This window comes from Mauremys reevesii, linkage group 20 (genome assembly GCF_016161935.1).
Source record: "Mauremys reevesii isolate NIE-2019 linkage group 20, ASM1616193v1, whole genome shotgun sequence".
Lineage (NCBI taxonomy): Eukaryota > Metazoa > Chordata > Testudines > Geoemydidae > Mauremys > Mauremys reevesii.
The window spans coordinates 21,919,721-21,938,343 of record NC_052642.1 but is presented as its reverse complement, the minus strand read 5'-3'; the positions used below and the strand labels follow the sequence as shown (position 1 = coordinate 21,938,343).

Genomic DNA, 18,623 nt, shown 5'->3' with positions numbered 1-18,623 from the left:
ACAAATAAAACCAGCGAGTGGCCCAGATGAGAGAAATGCCTATCATTTTTGCCTGTTAATGCCATAGGTGCAAACAAGAGGCTCGGACCTTATAAGGCTTACAGAAATAATTCTTTATTGAGGCAGGAATTACTCCAGACATGGAACTGGCAAAATGAGCTCTGGCAGTAGGGTTCAGTGTGTGAGATTTGTACACAGAGATCACTGCGCTGCTGTAAATCGCACTAGACTAGGGTTAGTTAGGGTTGCCAACCCTCCCGGTTTCGCCAGGAGCCTCCAGGAATTGGGCTCTATCTCCCGGCGGCTACTGTAGCCAAACTGGGAGATTTTAAGCTCTAAAAGTCTGGCAGCTCAGTGAGGCTGAGGCAGGCGCCCTGCCTCCCCAGCCCTGTGCCACTTCCGGAAGCGGCTGGCATGTCCCTGTGGCCCCTGGGGGTGGGGGGCGGGCAGAGGTCTCCACGCGTTGCCCCTGAGCCGAGCACCAACTCTGCAGCTCCCATTGGCTGGGAACTGCGACCAGTGGGAGCTGCGGGGGAAGTGCCTCCAGGCAGGGGCAGTGTGCAGAGCCCTCTGACCCCCACCCCAGGCCCACAGGGAAGTTCTGGCTGTTTCCAGGAGCGGTGCGCCGATAGGGCAGCATGCGGAGCCAGCTGGCCCCGTTTACCTCGGGCGGCTTCTGGTCGGCGGCTCCGCGGGGCTAAGGCAGGTTCCACCCCTGCAGTTCCTATTGGCTGCAGTTCCTGGCCAATGGAAGCTGTGGAGTCGGCACACAGGCAGCATGCGGAGACCTCTGGCTCCTCCCAGGGGCTGCAGGGATGTGCCGGCTGCTTCCGGGAGCGTTGTGGGGCCAGAGCAGGCAGGGAGCCTGCCTTAGCCCTGCTGCGCCACCAACCGGGAGCCTCCCAAGATAAGCACTGCCTGGCTGGAGCCTGCACCCCCTCCCCCAGCCCTGAATCCCCGCTTGTACCCCAACCCCCTCCCAGAGCTTGCACCCCACACCCCCTCCTGCTCCCCAGCCCCCTGTCCCAGGCTCAGCCCAGAGCCCCCTCCCATGCTTTGAACCCTTTAGCCCAGGCCAGAGCCTGCACCCCAAACCCATGCCCCAGCCCAGTGAAAGTGAATGAGGGTGGAGGAGAGCAAGCGATGGAGGGAGGGGGGATAAAGTGGGGTGGGGCCTCAGAAAAGGGGTGGGGCAGAGGGCAGGGCAAGGGTGTTTGTGTGATTGGACAGTTGGCTACCCTAGGTAGGATAGTACAACCTTGAGAAGGATCTTAGCTATTCTTTGGGTGAATAATCAGCAGGTGTTAAAGCTTTGCGGCCTATTTTATAGGTCTGAGGCTGAACCTGCTGTGGTGAGACCCAGTGCCAGTAGCTTGATTCTCTCAGTGCAGGAGACTCAGATCACAGAAGAACTAGGAGGTACATTCCTGTCACTCTTTTCATTTTTGTGGAGCAGGTTTGGAGGTGAATTGTGCATGCTTTGGAAGTGAGTGGCTGGGAGTGCTGGCTAAGGCTAGGTTTGTGTGATTAAGGGCTTCCTCCTCACATCTACCCAACACACTTCAGATGCATCCCCTGTTCTTGCCTACCTCCTGAGTAAGGAATCCCTTTTGCATCAATGTATTGAAATCTGTGCTGGTTTGGTACTGCGAACAAAACTCTGTTAGGGCCTAGGCTGCCACCTCCAATTGCATTTTCACTTGAGACCTAAACTCATGATGAAACTACCATTTGTGTTCTCCACATTCAGTTAATTTTGTTCTTCTCAGCATGGGCCTGACCCGTAGTCCTCTGAAGTGTGAGGAAAGACTCCAGTTGATTTTAATGGGCTTTGTATCAGGCCCTCTATTATCCTAGTTTCCATCTGAATGAGACCCCACCTAGAGTGGCACTGAGGTAGTTACTGTGTGAACTTGGGCTTTGTAACTTGGGGAGTAGCTTCGATCCTTGTTACAGATTACATTGATGGAATTATTAGATGCTAGATGAGGACAGTCCTCCTTCACTTTCTTGGGTTTCCTCAGGCCATGTCTACCCTAGAGACTTTACAGTGGCACAGCTGTACCGATGCAGCTGCGCTGCTGTAAGATCTCCTGTGTAGCCACTCTATGCCAGCAGGAGAGAGCTTTCCCGTAGACATAATTAAACCACCTCAACAAGTGGTGGTAGCTATGTCAGGAGGAGAGCGTCTCCTTCTGACATAGAACTGTCCACTCTGGCGCTTCTGATGATGTGTCATATGTCGCTGGGGGATGGGGGGAAGGAGGGTTCACACCCCTGAGTGACATAAGTTATACTGACAAAAGTGCTTGTGTAGACATAGCCTCCCTGTGTCCTGACTTTGAAACGTTTTCGTGATTTCCATACAGGTGGAGGGTGGGGTGGCAGAAACAAAAATTCCCATTGTTCAGGATTGTCAAATAACCATTGTCAACAGGATTATAAGACTTCTCCAGTCTTTAAGTGATACCATTAAACTGAAGAGAAATGCCTTTTTCTTTAGGAAGCATTGGACAGTGCATTCTTCTATGTTGGTTTCTGTGTTGTAACATTTGGACCAGCTGAAGATACCTCAGCCATGAGGTCACCACTCCTTGCAGGGCTGCATTTCTTCCAGGGGAAGGTTTCTTCCTGGAGGCCGCCATTCGAAAGAATGTCCTACCTGATCAAACTTCTGCAGATATGAATTGGTAATACTGATCTTTCTATGACTCAGCCTTTGAGTTGCCTTAGGCATCAGCTATTCCCTCATCCCCAGTACCTGTGGACCCAAGAAGTCCTGGAAATCTCATCAGGGACCTTCTTTGTTCTCATGACCAAGAACTGGAAAATATCTCCAAACTTTTTGGAGGCCAGGAGTCTCTACGCTCCTAAATCAGGACTGGATCAAATCAAGGCAACTGCTGCTTCTTTCCCATCTAGATTTCTGGTGGCTCTGGTATCACAGGTCTAGAAATCTCTTGTCCGATAGTACCATTTCTTTCTCTCTCTCTCTGATTTCTAACTTTTATCCTGCTGTCTCATTCTGTTCTGAAGTACTTGTAGTTGAGTTACTTTCATACTGCTGTATTTTATTGTCCTCTAAATCAGCATCTCAGTACAGGTATCACTGCTGCAGCCTATAGTACCTGTGCCATGGGGAATGTAGGCATGCAAGCAGGCCAGATAATCAGACAAATAGCTGGAATTCCTCAAAGACTAGCATTCATGTCATGGTGTGAAAAAGATTTTCAGACTGCTGGCTGACCTTCTGGCATCTGTTTGGCTTTGGATGATGGGGGAAATGCAGTGGTCCAGTTCAGAGAGTCTTGGACCCTCTTAGGAACAGAAAAGGGTCATTAACAACTTTTGAGGCACTAGTTTAATATAGAAGTATGGTGATGATTCCTTCATGAAATGCAGAGAGTTGTCTTATTTGTATTACATTAGTGCCTGGAAGCCCCAATCAAGATTGGTCTGCCCATTGTGCTTGGCACTGTAAACATACATACACAAAACTGATCCTATCTTGAAGAGCTCCTAAATTTCCTATGTGTTCTCAGTTGCATATAAAATTCTCCCTCACCTCCTATCCTATACTGTGTGTGTTAAACAGCTGCTGAATTCTGCACAGAGGTGGCTGCATTACAGTGAAGATAAAATTATTTAGGGCAAGTGTACTCTTAGAATGCTGCATTGGCGCAACTGCACCGATGAAGCCTTTAAGTGAAGGTGCACCTATGCCAATGGTAGAGCTTCTCCTGTTGGCGTCGTTAATCTACCTCCTGGAGAGGCAGTAGCTAGTTGATGGGAGAAGCTCTGTCTACTATGGGGGAGTTAGGTCAGTATAACTGTTGCTCAGGATTGTGAAACATCCACACCCCTAAGCAATGTAATTCTACCTATGTAGGTCTGTAGTGTAGACCTGGCTCCAGATGAAAGGTGAAAAGCAATGTTAGCACTTTTGCACTTCACTTGACTTTAAATTGGGATTCTAGAGAGGTGGGAATTAATCACATAGGGTGAAATTCACAGCTACGCAGCAGAGGCCAGTAGAACACCTATGTACTGCCTATGTCCTTTTTAAGCCCTTAAAGATTGTTAACTAATAGGAGGGACTATAATCATAATAATAATTGGTATATCTCCAATCTCCTAGAACTGGAAAGGACCTTGAAAGGTCATTGAGTCCAGCCCCCTGCCTTCACTAGCAGGACTAATTTTTGCCCCAGATCCCTAAGTGGCCCCCTCAAGGATTGAGCTCACAACCCTGGGTTTAGCAGGCCAATGCTCAAACCACTGAGCTATCCCCTCCCCCCCCCTTGGGAGGTTCCTTGCATTTCTAATTAAACTCTAATCTGGATTTGATACAGCTGTATCTGAGGAACCGACCTTGCATAGTCACTGCTAGACTGGCTAGAGTAATTCTGTCATGACAGGGCCATCTACCTGGTTCCTTCTCTTACCTGGCTGGAATCCCAATGATCTCTCCCAAAAGGATTAGCTGGCCTGTAAGGGTGTTGGCTGCATGACTAATCTTTTGCAAACAGACTCATTCAGAGGAACCATGACTGGCCAAGCCTAGCTTTGCTGTGTGCACAGTTACACAAAGTCCAGGGGACAGGTGGTGGTTTCCTTTCTCTGGGACTTTTTGAGGGATAGAGAGAAAACGCTATCCGTTCCTGAGTTACTACAAAGTTCCTAACGACACAGAAAAATGCTGGCTTTTTCAGCCCATTTAGATCCTTCATCCTCAGCCGGCATACCTGCAGGAGCCAAGGACTGTATCAGGCTGTGATTGTTGTCACAGAGGGCTAGTAGTTTCATTTACTCAGGCTTCTGCCTAAGTGGGGTGATAGATCAGGAATTTTATTGTTGTTGTTTGATTTCAATGGGAGTTGGGCACCTAACCTACTCAGGTGCTTTTGAAAATCCCACTAGATGCTTATCTGCATTTTTAGGCACATAAATATCTTTGAAAATCTGGCCCTTTGTGACTAGTGTCACTCTCATTCTAAGCTGCGGACAGCATTGGAATGGATTTGAATCCACTTCACGTGTTGAGCTGGTCAGGTGCGGTTAGTCAATATTTGTCACTAGGTTATTTTATTTGTTGTTTATGCACCCAGAGGTTTGAGAATGAGGACGTTAGGATACATTTGACGATTAGTATCTGTAAATGCATGTGTATTACTGTATGTCTAGAGGGCCCTGAGGCTGTGCTGATAGCTCTGTGTAGCTCTCTGTGTGTAGGATCTGCGTGGCGCAGGGTTACTGGTATGTCTGCCTTTCTTTTCCTCAGTCACTAATATCTGCTCATTCCTGGGTCTTTGTGTAGTATGTCAGTGTCCCTGCCATGACTGGCAGTTGTTTCCTGTTGATGGTTCATAAACTCTCTCTGGGGAGCAGAGGCGTCATTTTTTTTCCTATTGCACTTGCCTGAACAAAGCAATTTAACAGCGGGGTGGAGGGGAGTGAGGGGGAGGAGGCCCTTGCATGAAGGATGCATCTCTGCAGCAGCATCAGTAGACATGGTTTATTTAAAAAAAGCCCTCTCTGAAATTCTGTTAATTAAAGAAGTGCATAATTACAGCATTCAAAAAGGGTAACGAATACACCAGCCCCAAGAGATTCTCCCTCGCTCTGGTGTCTTCTTTAACTTTCCTGAGGGGACTAGGATGGTCCTGTTTGTCCTTCCTGTTCATTATTGTTCATGTTCCAGTCTGACACATAGGACCATACCTCATCCTGTTGTGTGCTGCCTGGGGGTGAGCAAGGAATGGGACACAGTCAGTAGCTAAAACCAGACCCTCCTGCAGGAGGATAGATGAGATAAAATTGACACTGGATACTGGAGATGACTCCATGTAGTTGATTCAGGGTATGCACAGATAAATGTGCTTTTCTCTGTGGGAGTCTGTCCCACGTTTCTCTCACTCACATTCTTCAGTTCATCGAGACTTCAGCATGACAAGTTATACACGCGTTGCCAATAAATTGTAAAAGAGTCAGACCCTTCAGATGTCCGTCTATCACAGTGTGTAGGCCTACCCTGGCTCCAGATTTGATCCCTTGTGTTCCTTTGTCAGCGCCCATCCATCCCTGTCCCGGGGTGGTGTGGGGTGAACACTCCATCACACCACACCAAAGGGGTTAAAATGGCTCAGCAGGGGCTAGTTGACAGGATGGGAGGCCACCTGGGTGAGGTGTAGGCTGGATATACAGCTGGAGTAGAACTGAAGCCCAGCCAGGCAGGAAGAAGAGGGGCTTGTATGAAGCCAGGGAGAGGAGAGGAGAAAGAGGGCTGCAGAGAAAGAGAGTCAGCGGTTATTCTCAGGATTGAGAGAAAGGAGTAGTAAGAAGCCTAGGAAAAACAACAGCAAGAGTAAGACCTCATGGACTTTAGCTACTGATAGTGGGGTCCCTATGCTGGACCTCAGTGTAGAGTGCAGGCCAGGGTTCCCTGTCAATCACTGGGGGAGAGGTATGGACAGGGCTGTGGATTTTGAAAACTGCCTGAGGTGGTTTGGTTAGAGAGACTTTGATACCCCTAAAGGGGGGGAAACCATAGTGACCTGGCCAGAGACACAAGACACAAAGAGGAAGCGCTGTAGGTCATGGTGCATGAGGGAGGCTGCAGAGTGTGAGACTGCGGCAAGGGGGCTGAGGAGGCATCAAACCAGTGGTGAGCTAATCCCCAAATGAGCCACAACGAGGTGCCAGAACGGTGAGTGGAGCGGAACCCTGTGGCGTGCAGTCTGTAGAGCACATGTAAATCTCAGCAATCCTTCCCAGCTTTAGGGCTGGTCTACACCAGAAAACTAGATCGAACTAGCTACGTCGCTCAGGGGGTGAAAAATCCACACCCTAAGTCCCTGTAGATAGCACTAGGTCAATGGAAGAGTTCTTCCATTGGTGTAGCTACTACCTGTAAGGTTGGTTAACTACGCCAATGGGAGAGCCCCTTCTGTTGCTGTAGGTATTGTCTACACTGAAGCACAACAGTGGTGCAGTCGTGCCACTGTAGCATTCCCAGTGTAGACAAGTCCTTTCAAGGCTAGTTTCTTTACTGGATGGTCAGTCTCTTGTGGCCCGCTGGGCTCATAGGTGACCTCAGTGGAAAGTTCTTGCCAGTCTCCTTGCAGAAGAGCAATGGAGGTTGTTTGTGAATGCAGCCTCCTTCTCTGACTCCTGATAAGCTCCCTCCTCCCCAGAATCTCTGTGATCTTTGTGGACTTTGTTAAGAAGATAAGCAGAAGGACAATCTCTCTCTCTCTCTCTTTCCCACCCCCATCCCCCGTCTTTTTTCAGTCTGGCATCCCATGATCTGTATGTTATGCCTCACCTAGCACTCAGGAGAATTGCAACCATCCATTATTTAGACAGTGAACTCCTTAGAGTTCATTCTGCTTCTGTGTCTTGGGCAGGGCCAAGCATGATTGATTAATAAATAAATAAATATTCTATCACCATAGAAATAAGAAAAAAGCTGGCAAGAGCATAGAACACGTTAGTGCGACTCCTCTGAGCTGCCCAGACTACCAGACTCTCACAGCTTGGCTTGGCATGGCCTGTAGCTGGTGATGCTGGTGAAGGAGAGCTGAGGCTCCTGTGGGCAGCACCAGGATTCAGATAATGAAGATACCTTGCAGAGAGGTGAAGTGACTTGTCCTAAGTTACATGTTGAGTTAATGGCAAAGGGTAAAAATTTCAAAAGTACTAAGTCCAATTCTCAAAAATCACTTGGGTGTGTAAGTCCCATGGACTTTCGGTAAGACTTCCAGTAAGGGCCTCAGACACTTTCGAAAATGAGATTTTTTTAAGCATGTAAATCACTTGGGCTCATATTTTAAAGGTATTTAGGCATTGCTGTGCTCAGCATTGCACACCCGATTTAAGAGTCTAAATCTCATTTTCAAAAGGGATTGAGGCACTCCCTAAGTGCAGTAATGCCTAAATAGCTTTAAAAATCTGGACAATAAGCTCTTGATACTTTTTCCTGAGCTGTTAATAGAGAGCACTGCAGACCTGACTCCTACGTTCCCTCCCAGCATTGAGCCAGCAGGGAACATTTTGGTTGTAGTAAGTCACTTGAGATGGCTCCATGTTGGTAAAAGCATCCGAAGAAGTGAGCTGCAGCTCACGAAAGCTCATGCTAAAATAAATTTGTTAGTCTTTAAGGTGCCACAAGTACTCCTGTTTTTTTTTGCGGATACAGACTAACACGGCTGCTACTCTGAAACCTTTTTAATGTAGTTGTCATTGAATTCACAGACTGATGACATCAGGAAATCACTTGTTTGTGAGCGTTATAAATTCAGGGCTTGTTTTCACGTACAGTGCTACAGCGGTGCACCTGGACCGCTGTGGTGCTTTAGTGAAGACGCTACTACACCTACTGGAGAGTTTCTCCCATCACCTCCCCAAAAGGTAGTAACTATGTTGATAGGAGAAGCACTCCTGTTGATTTAGCACTGTCTATACGGGGGGGTTATGTTAATATAACTATGTTGATCTGGGGTGTGGATTTTTCACACCCCATGCGACATAGTTATACCGGCATAGGTCTGTAGTGTAGACCTGGCCTCAGTGTTGGCTCCTTAGTTGGGAGTCAAGAGAAGGTGGAGTTGGGACCCAATATGAGCATGTAATCTTCACTGAGCTCCAGCACTGGTATCTTTGTGAACACAGAGCATGCTAACTGCTGTTGCCTATGGCTTACCACTCCCAAAAGTCTTAACCAGAACAGCAAAGGTACTATAATAATTCTTTGCACTCAGATGGCATCTTTCATCCATGTATCTCAATGTGCTTTTCAAGCATTAATGTACTACACTTCACAGCCTCATAGATGAGGAAACTGAAGCTGAGATGAGTGAAATGACTTGCCCAACATCACACAGGAAACAAATGGCAGAAATAGGGAAAGAATCCATAGTCCTGCCTCCCAGATCCTTTTCCCTACCCCTAAATACTACCTCCCACTGTCTGTTCCCACTTAAACACAACGTAATGTATTTCTGTACAGCATCCTCCATACACAGTGTCCTAAAACCCTTCCTGGTCAAAGAGTTAAGGGAAAGTTTGAAATTGGGGTAGAAAGAGGGGGTGTGACTCTGAAGCGAAATTGGAGCAATGCTGCTGTGTTAATTACATTTGTTTTATCCACTCAATTTTTCTTTGTGTTTGGGTGTGTGACAAAATTGTGTCCTGCACAAACATGAACTTCCCTGGGAGGTCGGTGAGAGAGTGAAGTGGAAAGTTGTGCAGAGTTAGACAGATGAATGCAGAAGCTTGAAGCCACGTCATTAGTGACCAAGCCACCACTTGTTCTGAAAGACACACTTTTTGACCAGTCAGATCTCCATGGAGACCAAAGGTGAGTGACCTTCCTGTCCTGACAGCTGCTCCCTTGCACCACGTCACGTGGCTGCCTGGTGTATGGCTGGGAGAATGGCAGGATGTGTGGGAAGGAGCCCTGAAGCATGCCATGTAACCCAGCCCAGAACTGCTGTGGTCACAGCCTATGCAGGAACATGTTTGCTTGTTTGTATTTTCCAAAATTAAACTCCAGCCCTGGCAACTCTTCATGTCCCAGTTAGGAAGCAAGTGAAAAAGCAGCAAGCTCCCTCTCTTGCCTTCCATGGAAGGCTCAAGACCTGCCAGCTCCGGGGTTCAGGCCTTCCCTCCTCCTTTTCCTACTCACTGTTTGGTGTTTGACTGGGTGTCCTCAGGGGAGCCACAAATAGATCAGATGAGTGATATCACTGAGCAGCAGCCTCAGGGGTATTAGGCAGGGATTGGAAAAAAGGGCAAACTTCCCAGACACAAAGACAAACCAGCACAAAGGGCAGGGGCAAATCACTCTGTCCTTGGCCCAATCTAGGAAAACCACTTAAAGGCAGAATTTGGACCCCAGCATGGACAATGAGGTTGTTTCCACAGGGGGCTCTGCAGTCCGATGAAGACAGCAGCAGCAGCAGAAATGGGGTGCTGTATGCTCTCAGTTGGATCTTAAAAGTGCAGGAGGAGAAATGTGACTTCTGGGAAGGGAGAAAGAAGCAAACATTACATCAGCCTTACTGCAGAGAGATATGCATGACGTTTCAAGGTTCAGACACAGTTCTGATTCTCTAAACTACCCCCCCCTCACTTTCACATTCCCCATCAGGCCCTGGGCTCTCAGCAAGCTTCTGCTTCCTGCCCCTCCTGCCACAGTTAGCATTAACCATGTCTGATTGCCAGTTCTTGTGGGCTTCACTTCCAAGCCAGGCTCCTACACAAGGGGATGATTTTATGTAGTCTGTGTTCCAGCATGGGCCAGGGAATGTTGTGGCTTTTCCATTCCATATTCCAGCCCTCTTCTGCTAGGAGCAGGTGCCTGTTTGGGAATTCATGTAATAGGTGTTGAGAGCTTAGCCCAAAAATAGAGGTGAAACGTAGTGAGGGTATGCAGAGAATTGCCATCCTGAACATCCTTCTAAGGGAAAAACACTACAGGCCTGAAAAGCGGGATTGAAATGGCTAAAGATGATCACGATGGGCCAACCGTTATCTCATTAAAGTCCCACTTCACTTCTGGCAAGAGCTGAAAGGTAGAGAATGTTGATTGGCAGAGTGCTGGGAACTAGAGAACTGACCTCCAGGCTGGGAGCCAGGAACTCCTGGGTTCTAATCCCGACTGACTCGTTGTGTGATTTTGGGCAAGACACATCATCTCTCTGGGCCGCTAGCAATTAACCACTTCGAAGAGCTGAGCTGAGGGGCTTGTTAAAACACTCTGAAGAGGGAACCTACTATATAAATGCTTGGGGTTATTTCTGAGTAGATGAAAGCACTAGGAATAGCACTGCAGGCACTGAAAATCTTGGAGGGGGTTTCCTCTGCGTGCTGTGGGGTGCAAGATGAGGTGAGGTCAGTTACATGTTTGGAAAAAGGTGGATATTTAGGAGGTTTCTGCAGTTTGGAGAGGGTGCAGGGATGACCCCAGCCCATTGTAGGCTGGGTGGGCAGTGAGAGGGGTGGCTGGGCAGATGTGCACAGAGAGAAACCCTGGCAGGCCAGGCAAGGCAGTGAGATGGTGACCAAGTGGCTAAGGAGCAAGGAGGGCAGCCTTGGCTAAGCATGAAGGGTAGTTAGAGGGTGATGCTGGGCAGATAGGGTGCAAAGGTGGACAATACTAGTGGGCTGGACGAGATGGTGATCTTAGGTGTTCCATTTGTAACCACTGGACTGCTCCATCTGAAGGTCACCCTGGGGGAGAAATTAGTTGTGATGAGAAACTTTATTTTAGTGCTCCACACTTCAGTGCTTTGTAATCACCACATGATGCTCTTGAGCACCCCTTTGGGTTATGTTCCAAGGTGTCTCCTTTGTGACAGAAACCCTTAGTTTTGCAGTATTATGAACTGTTTCTTAGACCCCATATAATGGAGAGCATCGGGCACATTTGTAACAGCAGGAACAGGCAGTCAGGATTGTAATGGTGTTCGAGAGATGGCTATTGACTTGTGATTTATTAGAGAACAAGTCAGCAGCCCGTGGAGCCTTACAGCCCCATGAGACAGGTCGAGTAAAATTCAAAGTCCATGCCACTCTGTTAGATGTCCTTCGTTTTGATACTTGCTCGTCTCTTCTCCATTAATCATGTTCAAGTCCAGTCATCATCTGGTAGGAACGAAAGTCAGGCTGGCCCAGCTAGCAGAGCTGCCACTTTGTTCCTGAGACGTTAGAGATGTTTCCTCACACCATGAAGTTGCATCAGTGTGTGACGGCATTGCTTCATCCCATTGTGACACAAGGTCGCCATGTATTGACGTGATGACCAGGTCACATCACTGACTTTGAGTGGTCCTACGGCAGGCTCTAAATTATCTGGGAGCCAGGCTTGTAGGACACCGGCCAGACCCATGGATATCAGACAGATGTACAACTTCAGCTACTGGATGGCTAAGAAATGATCCATCTGAGCTTCATCTTGAAAAGTCCAGGTGCTGGGATCGCAACAGTGATGATGCCTGAAGAGGTGGTGAGGAATCTTTCTGCCAGCAAGCAGTATTGCCTTTTCCATTTCTATTTCACTGTGGCTCACGTGTCCTGAGATGGAGAGATGATTGTGCTGCCTTGGTCAGATTTGCACAAAGCCCACAAAGAGTGGGTTGCTTGATACCTGCTTTACACTGAAATAATCTGAACACCCTGCCCTGCCCAAATCTCTCTGGTTAGAAAGTGGCTGTGGGATCCCCCATGTTCGGTAACAGTCCAGGAGGGTACATTCCTTGGCTGTGCCCAGCACGTCTGTTTTCATGTGTAATGCATATTTTACCTCTGAAATCTGTGGTATGATTTATAGTTTGCTTGGCTGTATGTGGTATGCACGCAGAAGGCATCCATCTACTTGGTGCATCGGGTATGTGTATACTGTCCCATTGAGTGTGCAAGATTCAGCCAAGGTTCAGACAAGGTCTTTCGCTCGCTATGGGCAGCTGTGTCCCCCAGGTGTGAGCTGAAGGACGTCTTTACCCCTCTCAGCCACAAAGAACTGTACTGAGCTTTCCGCAGCTGGAAGTGACACTTGTATCATGTCACAGACCATTTGATTTCCCCCACGTTCGAGTCTTGGGTGTTGGTGCATAGAAACCAAGGGCCTTGTTCTTCCCTTGAAGTTGCAGGAGTTGTCAGAGGCATGTATCCCGAGAAGGGGGAAACGGCTCATAGGTAGCAGTTTTAGACCAAGCTGGATGAGCAAGCGTCTTAGAGGGGTCATTAAGAAAAAACAGAAAGCGTACCAGGATTGGAAAATGGGAGGGATCAGCAAGGAAACCTACCTTATTGAGGTCAGAGGGTGCAGGGAAGCTGTGAGAAAGGCAAAGCGACGAGTGGAGATGGACCTAGCGAAGGGGATTAAAACCAATAGCAAACGGTTTTTTAGCCATATAAATAGGAAGAAAACAAAGAAAGAAGAAGTGGGACCGCTTAAAACTATAAACGGAGTGGAGATTAGGGATAATCTTGGAATGGCACAATATCTGAACGAATACTTTGCCTCGGTCTTTAATGAGGCTAATGAAGGGCTAAGGAATAGTGATAGAGGGGCCGATGGGAATGAAGATATGGGGGTAGACATTACGGTATCTGAGGTAGAAGCCAAACTTGAACAGCTTAACGGAAGTAAATCGGGGGGCCCGGATAATCTTCATCCTAGAATATTAAGGGAATTGGCGAGGGATATTGCTAGCCCGTTAGCGATAATCTTTAATAAATCCCTAAATTCGGGGATTGTACCGACTGACTGGAGATTAGCTAATGTAGTTCCTATATTCAAGAAGGGGAAAAAAAGTGACCCGGGAAACTATAGGCCTGTTAGTCTAACATCTGTAGTATGCAAAGTCATGGAAAAAATCTTAAAAGAGAGAGTGGTTCCGGAGCATGAGGCCGATGGCAACTGGGACAGATTACAGCATGGATTTACGAAAGGTAGATCGTGCCAAACCAACCTGATCTCCTTCTTTGAGAAGGTAACAGATTTTTTAGACAAGGGAAATGCGGTGGATCTAATATATCTGGATTTCAGTAAGGCGTTTGATACGGTACCTCATGAAGAATTACTGGTTAAATTGGAAAAGATGGGGATCGAAATGAAAATCCAGAGGTGGATAAGGAGCTGGTTAAAGGGGAGACTGCAGAGGGTAGTATTGAAGGGGGAACTGTCCGGTTGGAGGGGGGTTACCAGTGGAGTTCCTCAAGGTTCGGTTTTGGGTCCGATTTTATTCAATCTATTTATTGCTGACCTGGGAACCAAGAGTAGGAGTGGGCTGATAAAGTTTGCGGATGACACCAAGTTGGGGGGTATTGCCAATTCGGAAGAGGATCGGGATATTCTCCAGGGAGATTTAGATGACCTTGTAAACTGGAGTATTAGTAACAGGATGAAATTCAATAGTGAGAAGTGTAAGGTTATGCATTTAGGGATGACTAACAAGAACTTTAGTTATAAGCTGGGGACGCACCAGTTGGAAGTAACGGAGGAGGAGAAGGACCTAGGAGTCCTGGTTGATCGTAGGATGACTATGAGTAGGCAATGTGATGTGGCGTTAAAAAGCTAATGCGGTCTTGGGTTGCATTAGGCGAGGTATTTCTAGTAGGGATAAGGAGGTGCTAGTCCCGTTATATAAGGCGTTGGTGAGGCCTCATTTGGAGTATTGTGTGCAGTTTTGGTCTCCCATGTTTAAAAAGGATGAATTCAAACTAGAACAGGTACAAAGAAGGGCCACTAGAATAATCCGTGGAATGGAAGGACTTTCGTATGAAAGGAGACTTGAGGAGCTCGGTTTGTTTTCCTTAACCAAAAGAAGGATAAGAGGAGATATGATTACACTCTTTAAATATATCAGAGGGATAAATACCAGGGAAGGAGAGGAATTATTTCAGCTCAGTGCTAATGTGGACACGAGGACAAATGGATATAAATTGTCAGTCAGGAAATTCAGGCTTGAAATTAGACGAAGGTTTCTAACCATCAGGGGAGTGCAATACTGGAACAGCCTACCGAGGGAAACAGTGGGGGCGAAGGACCTCCATGACTTTAAGATTAAGCTAGATAAGTTTATGGAGGAGATGGTATGATAGGATAACGGGCTTTGTCAATAGGTCATTTAAGTGCAACACTGGTAAATAGTACAATGGGTCAATGGTATGATATAACCTTTTGCAGAGGGTTTGGCTGGAGAGTCTTGCCCGCATGCTCGGGGTTCAGCTGACCGCCATATTTGGGGTCGGGAAGGAATTTTCCTCCAGGGAAGATTGGCAATGGCCCTGGAGGTTTTTCGCCTTCCTCCGAAGCATGGGGCAGGGGTCTCTTGCTAAGGAGTGGGTGGATCGGCTTATGTGGCCTGCATCTTGCAGGAGGTCAGACTAGATGATCATAATGGTCCCTTCTGATCTTGAATTCTATGATTCTATGATTCCCCTGCACTCAGTGGGCATGCAGTTCAGAAATGCCAGCTCTTGGCAAGTGGGAGCCCTTGCCTCCCATGGTTTAAGCAATGGGCCCGCACTCCCATAATGTGATGTGTAAAATGAGTTCTAATATCCAGCATTCCACCTGTGGCCCTTTGAATTGGAAAGGAAAAAACATAGTCTCTGCTTGCATTGTGCTTTCCACCAGGGAGCTGAGAGCCGCCGTGGCATGCTGGCTTCTCCAGCTGTAGATGACTAAATGTAGCCTGGCTGTGTGGGCTGCCTGCAGTCCAGCCAGAATATTCCTGCTATCTCTTCCCATAAACACTGCAGCCTTTGTCTTCTGCCTTATCGTGCCTTTAACATAACACAGAGCTGTTACTGTGCTCTCTCTGGAGCAAAGTCCCCTCTCTGTTTTAGGGGGTCTTTTTTCTTCAACCCTCTCATTGTCCCCTCTGTGTTTATTGTGCTGGCTGCAGGGCATTTATATCGCGAAAGGAGGAGATGTCCCCATTTGTGGGGGGTTTATAAATGTATTGCATTCTCCAAAGAGCTGCTGAGCAAACAGTGTGTGGTCGTCATTAACTCTTCGGTGCCATGCAGGGCTAAAATGCAAGAGCCACACTGGGGCTTTCTCAGTGTGTGGAAAATTGTTTTGAGCGAATTTGGAATCTGCCTGCTGTGTAATGCAGCAGTCATGCAATCCTGCAACCTGACTGCTTCTGATCCAAGCACTGAGTTCTAGGGTCTTCTCTCCCTTTGGTGTTATCTGCCCTTAGAATTCATAAGAGCTTTGTGTCATTGGAGAGAGGCTTCCAAATTCTGTAAAACGTAATTGATTCTAGCACTAACTCAGAGACAGATCCTAGAACTCCCCTCTGCTGCAAGCATCTGATTCACTGTGACCCTGTTGTGTGGCTGCATTCAACGTTTTCCTCCTACATCTCTTAAATTATATCAAAACATAAGACCCATGTCCTCTGTGGAATAGCACTTTTCTGTTGTGGAGTATGTGTTTTACAAGGCCAGGTAGCTTAAGGAGTCAGGAATTCCATGAATTCTAATCCCAGTTCTGCTACTGACTTTCTTTTTCTCCGTAGGCACGCCACTTAACCTCCCTGTCTCAGTTTCTCTACCTATAAAATAAAAGTAATAGTTCCCTTGTGCCATGCCACCTGTGCCAGCCTTAAACCACTTCTTCTCCTTTCATCATTCCCTTGATAACCCTTCCATGGCTTTGAGCACCCATGATGCTTCTCTCTGGCACCCGTGGATTCTGTGTTCTAAAGTGTAGTTAAGACTGAGAGCTGTGACTAACAGCCCATTAGGAGGACTGTTGTATTAAGTTAGATGGAATAAATGGGCCAAAGGTGTTAACATAATCCAGTCACTATCCAACATTAAACAGTGTTAAACAAGGTTCGGGGCATGATATAGAGACCTCAGTCTGCTCAATATCATGTCAAACACCATTAAAAATCATTTTAACCTTTTATTAAAGATAAAGAAAAGAAGGAAAACCAGTTACAACATTTGAAATGTAAAGTATTAAGTAAGGCTTTCATTTCGACAACATCCCTTGTTCCCTTTCCCTTTAGCTGGAGAGTTTTAGAAGGAAAAACTCCTGTGTTTGACAGTCTCTTAGATGGTATTAAAGATGGTAATAACTGTCCTTCGTGGAAAAGAGAAGATGGTTGAGTAGGGTTGTCACCCATTCGGGTTTTGGCTTTTGTGTCCAGGTACCATTTAGGGTTGCCAGGTGCCCAGTTTTCTACCAGAATGTCCAGTCAAAGAAGGGACCCGGAAGTGTCCAGTCAGATGTACTGACCGGACAACAAAAGCCAAGTTACCACGGGGTGGGAGGAGGCGCTGGGTCATTAGCCCGTGCCAGCCCCTGCTCAGCTGGGGCCACCTCTTACCTGAAGGCAGGCTCCTGGTTAGGCTGCAGCAGCTTCTGTCCCAGACCCAGAGCAGAGGGAGCCCAGCGTGGGGTGCTGGTGAGGTAGAGACAATCCAGGAAGCAATTAGGGAGGGTGGGGCTTGGGAAGAGGAGTGAGCGATAGGGGCAGGACATTGCGGGAAGAGACAGAAGGTGCAGGGCCTTGGGGGAAGAGGTGGGGCAGGGCCTCGGGGGTCCAGTTACCAGCAGTTAGAAAGGTGGCAACCCTATGGTTGAAATGAGCTTGAGCTGCTGCTGGTGATGTTTTTGTTAAAGTTCAATCCTGTTTCATCTTAGTTTGGTGTTTGGGATTCAGCTGGAGCCAGCAGGGATTGCAGTGTCATTTGGGTTCATTTGTTTCTGGCCTGTTCTGGTCACGACACCTCTTAGGATTAAGGTGATGAAGGCCTGGGGTCCCAGGATCAGTGGGGGTGGCAGCCATGAGGTGAAGCTTATTCCAGTAGCATCTGTCTGTTCTTTCATCACTTCCGCACAGAATCTCCCTTTTAAGGACCAAAAAAAGAAGTGATGGGTGAAATAACCCATCCCCTCATTATTTTGTCCACCAATTAGGCCCAATATCTAACATACCAGTTTTGGCTCATTAGCTTCCTGCTCCATATCTTTTAACAAGCATAATTTAAACACAGTCCTTGAATTATATTAACTTGGCCTTTTTGTTTAGACTAACTCAGTTATTCTGTCTCCCTTTCGTACCTTTTCCCATCAACATTTGTCTTTATAGCTCATGGTAACATCTTACGAACTTTTACATAGCTTTTACGGTGGAACTCACAATTCAGGTAAATTTGTAGGCCCAATTGTCATAACAGACCCTGGATTGCCTCCATACCCAGAGCTCCCTTTCCTAACCTAACTATGGAGATCTGGTCTCAGTAACTTCACCACTTCCAGAATTTTTGTGGAATTTCAACTATTCCATTTTAAATATCGTGAATTTGTAAGCAGGTAAAACTTTGTCATTAGACTGGAAATGAAGATTTCAGCATCAGCTTCCTTCCTGTCTCCTTGTCATCCATCCCATTGGCTGGTAGGGCTTTTAAAATGCTAAAAAGTTCTAGGTGAATTCGCCATATTGTTTTCTGTGTTTCCGAGAACCTGCAGAATCAGAATTTTCTTCGTGTTTGTGTTTAGGTTTCCAGTGGTAAGAATTTCTCTGCTCCAGAGGCCCCATTTAACTAACTCTACATGAGAATTTAAACCCTTTTTCAGTGCACATTGGCTAGATCTCAGGTCAGGATGTTATTCAACAAGTAGCTATGTAAGAGTATAATTGGACTAATGTGGTCTTAAGAGCATGAAGCACCACCAAAGATGGCGAAAACTTAAATCTATTATTGGAAAGCTGGGATTGCCAGCTTTCCATTGGAGGTATGCAATTAATTTCTATCATAAGTGGTTCACAAGAAAATACCTTGAAATAATTGCTCGTTCACACCAGGAAAAAATATAGGCCATCTACCAAACAGGTCAGGATGTTTTCAGCATCATAAGCGCCCTGTGCCATCTGCCTTTTTTATGAGTTCTGAGTGGATTATTGCTACATTAAAGATGCTGAGAATCAGTGCTAATCAGATGGGCTCGAGGTCCAAGAGTAACATAAGTTCTACCTTGCAAACGGATTCTCATTTATTTCTTCTAATAGAAATCTATCCTTGGCCCATTAGCCATCTCTATCTGCTCATCTTTGGTTAATTTTCCTTCTCATTAAAACTGTTCCTTATAA

General features: G+C 46.8%; 1 protein-coding gene across 9 annotated transcripts in view; it reads left to right on the top strand.

Moving 5' to 3' along the window:
- The window catches only part of SPECC1 (sperm antigen with calponin homology and coiled-coil domains 1), a 155,724-nt gene that overhangs the window by 69,970 nt on the left and 67,131 nt on the right, over positions 1–18,623 (top strand). The window lies entirely within an intron of this gene.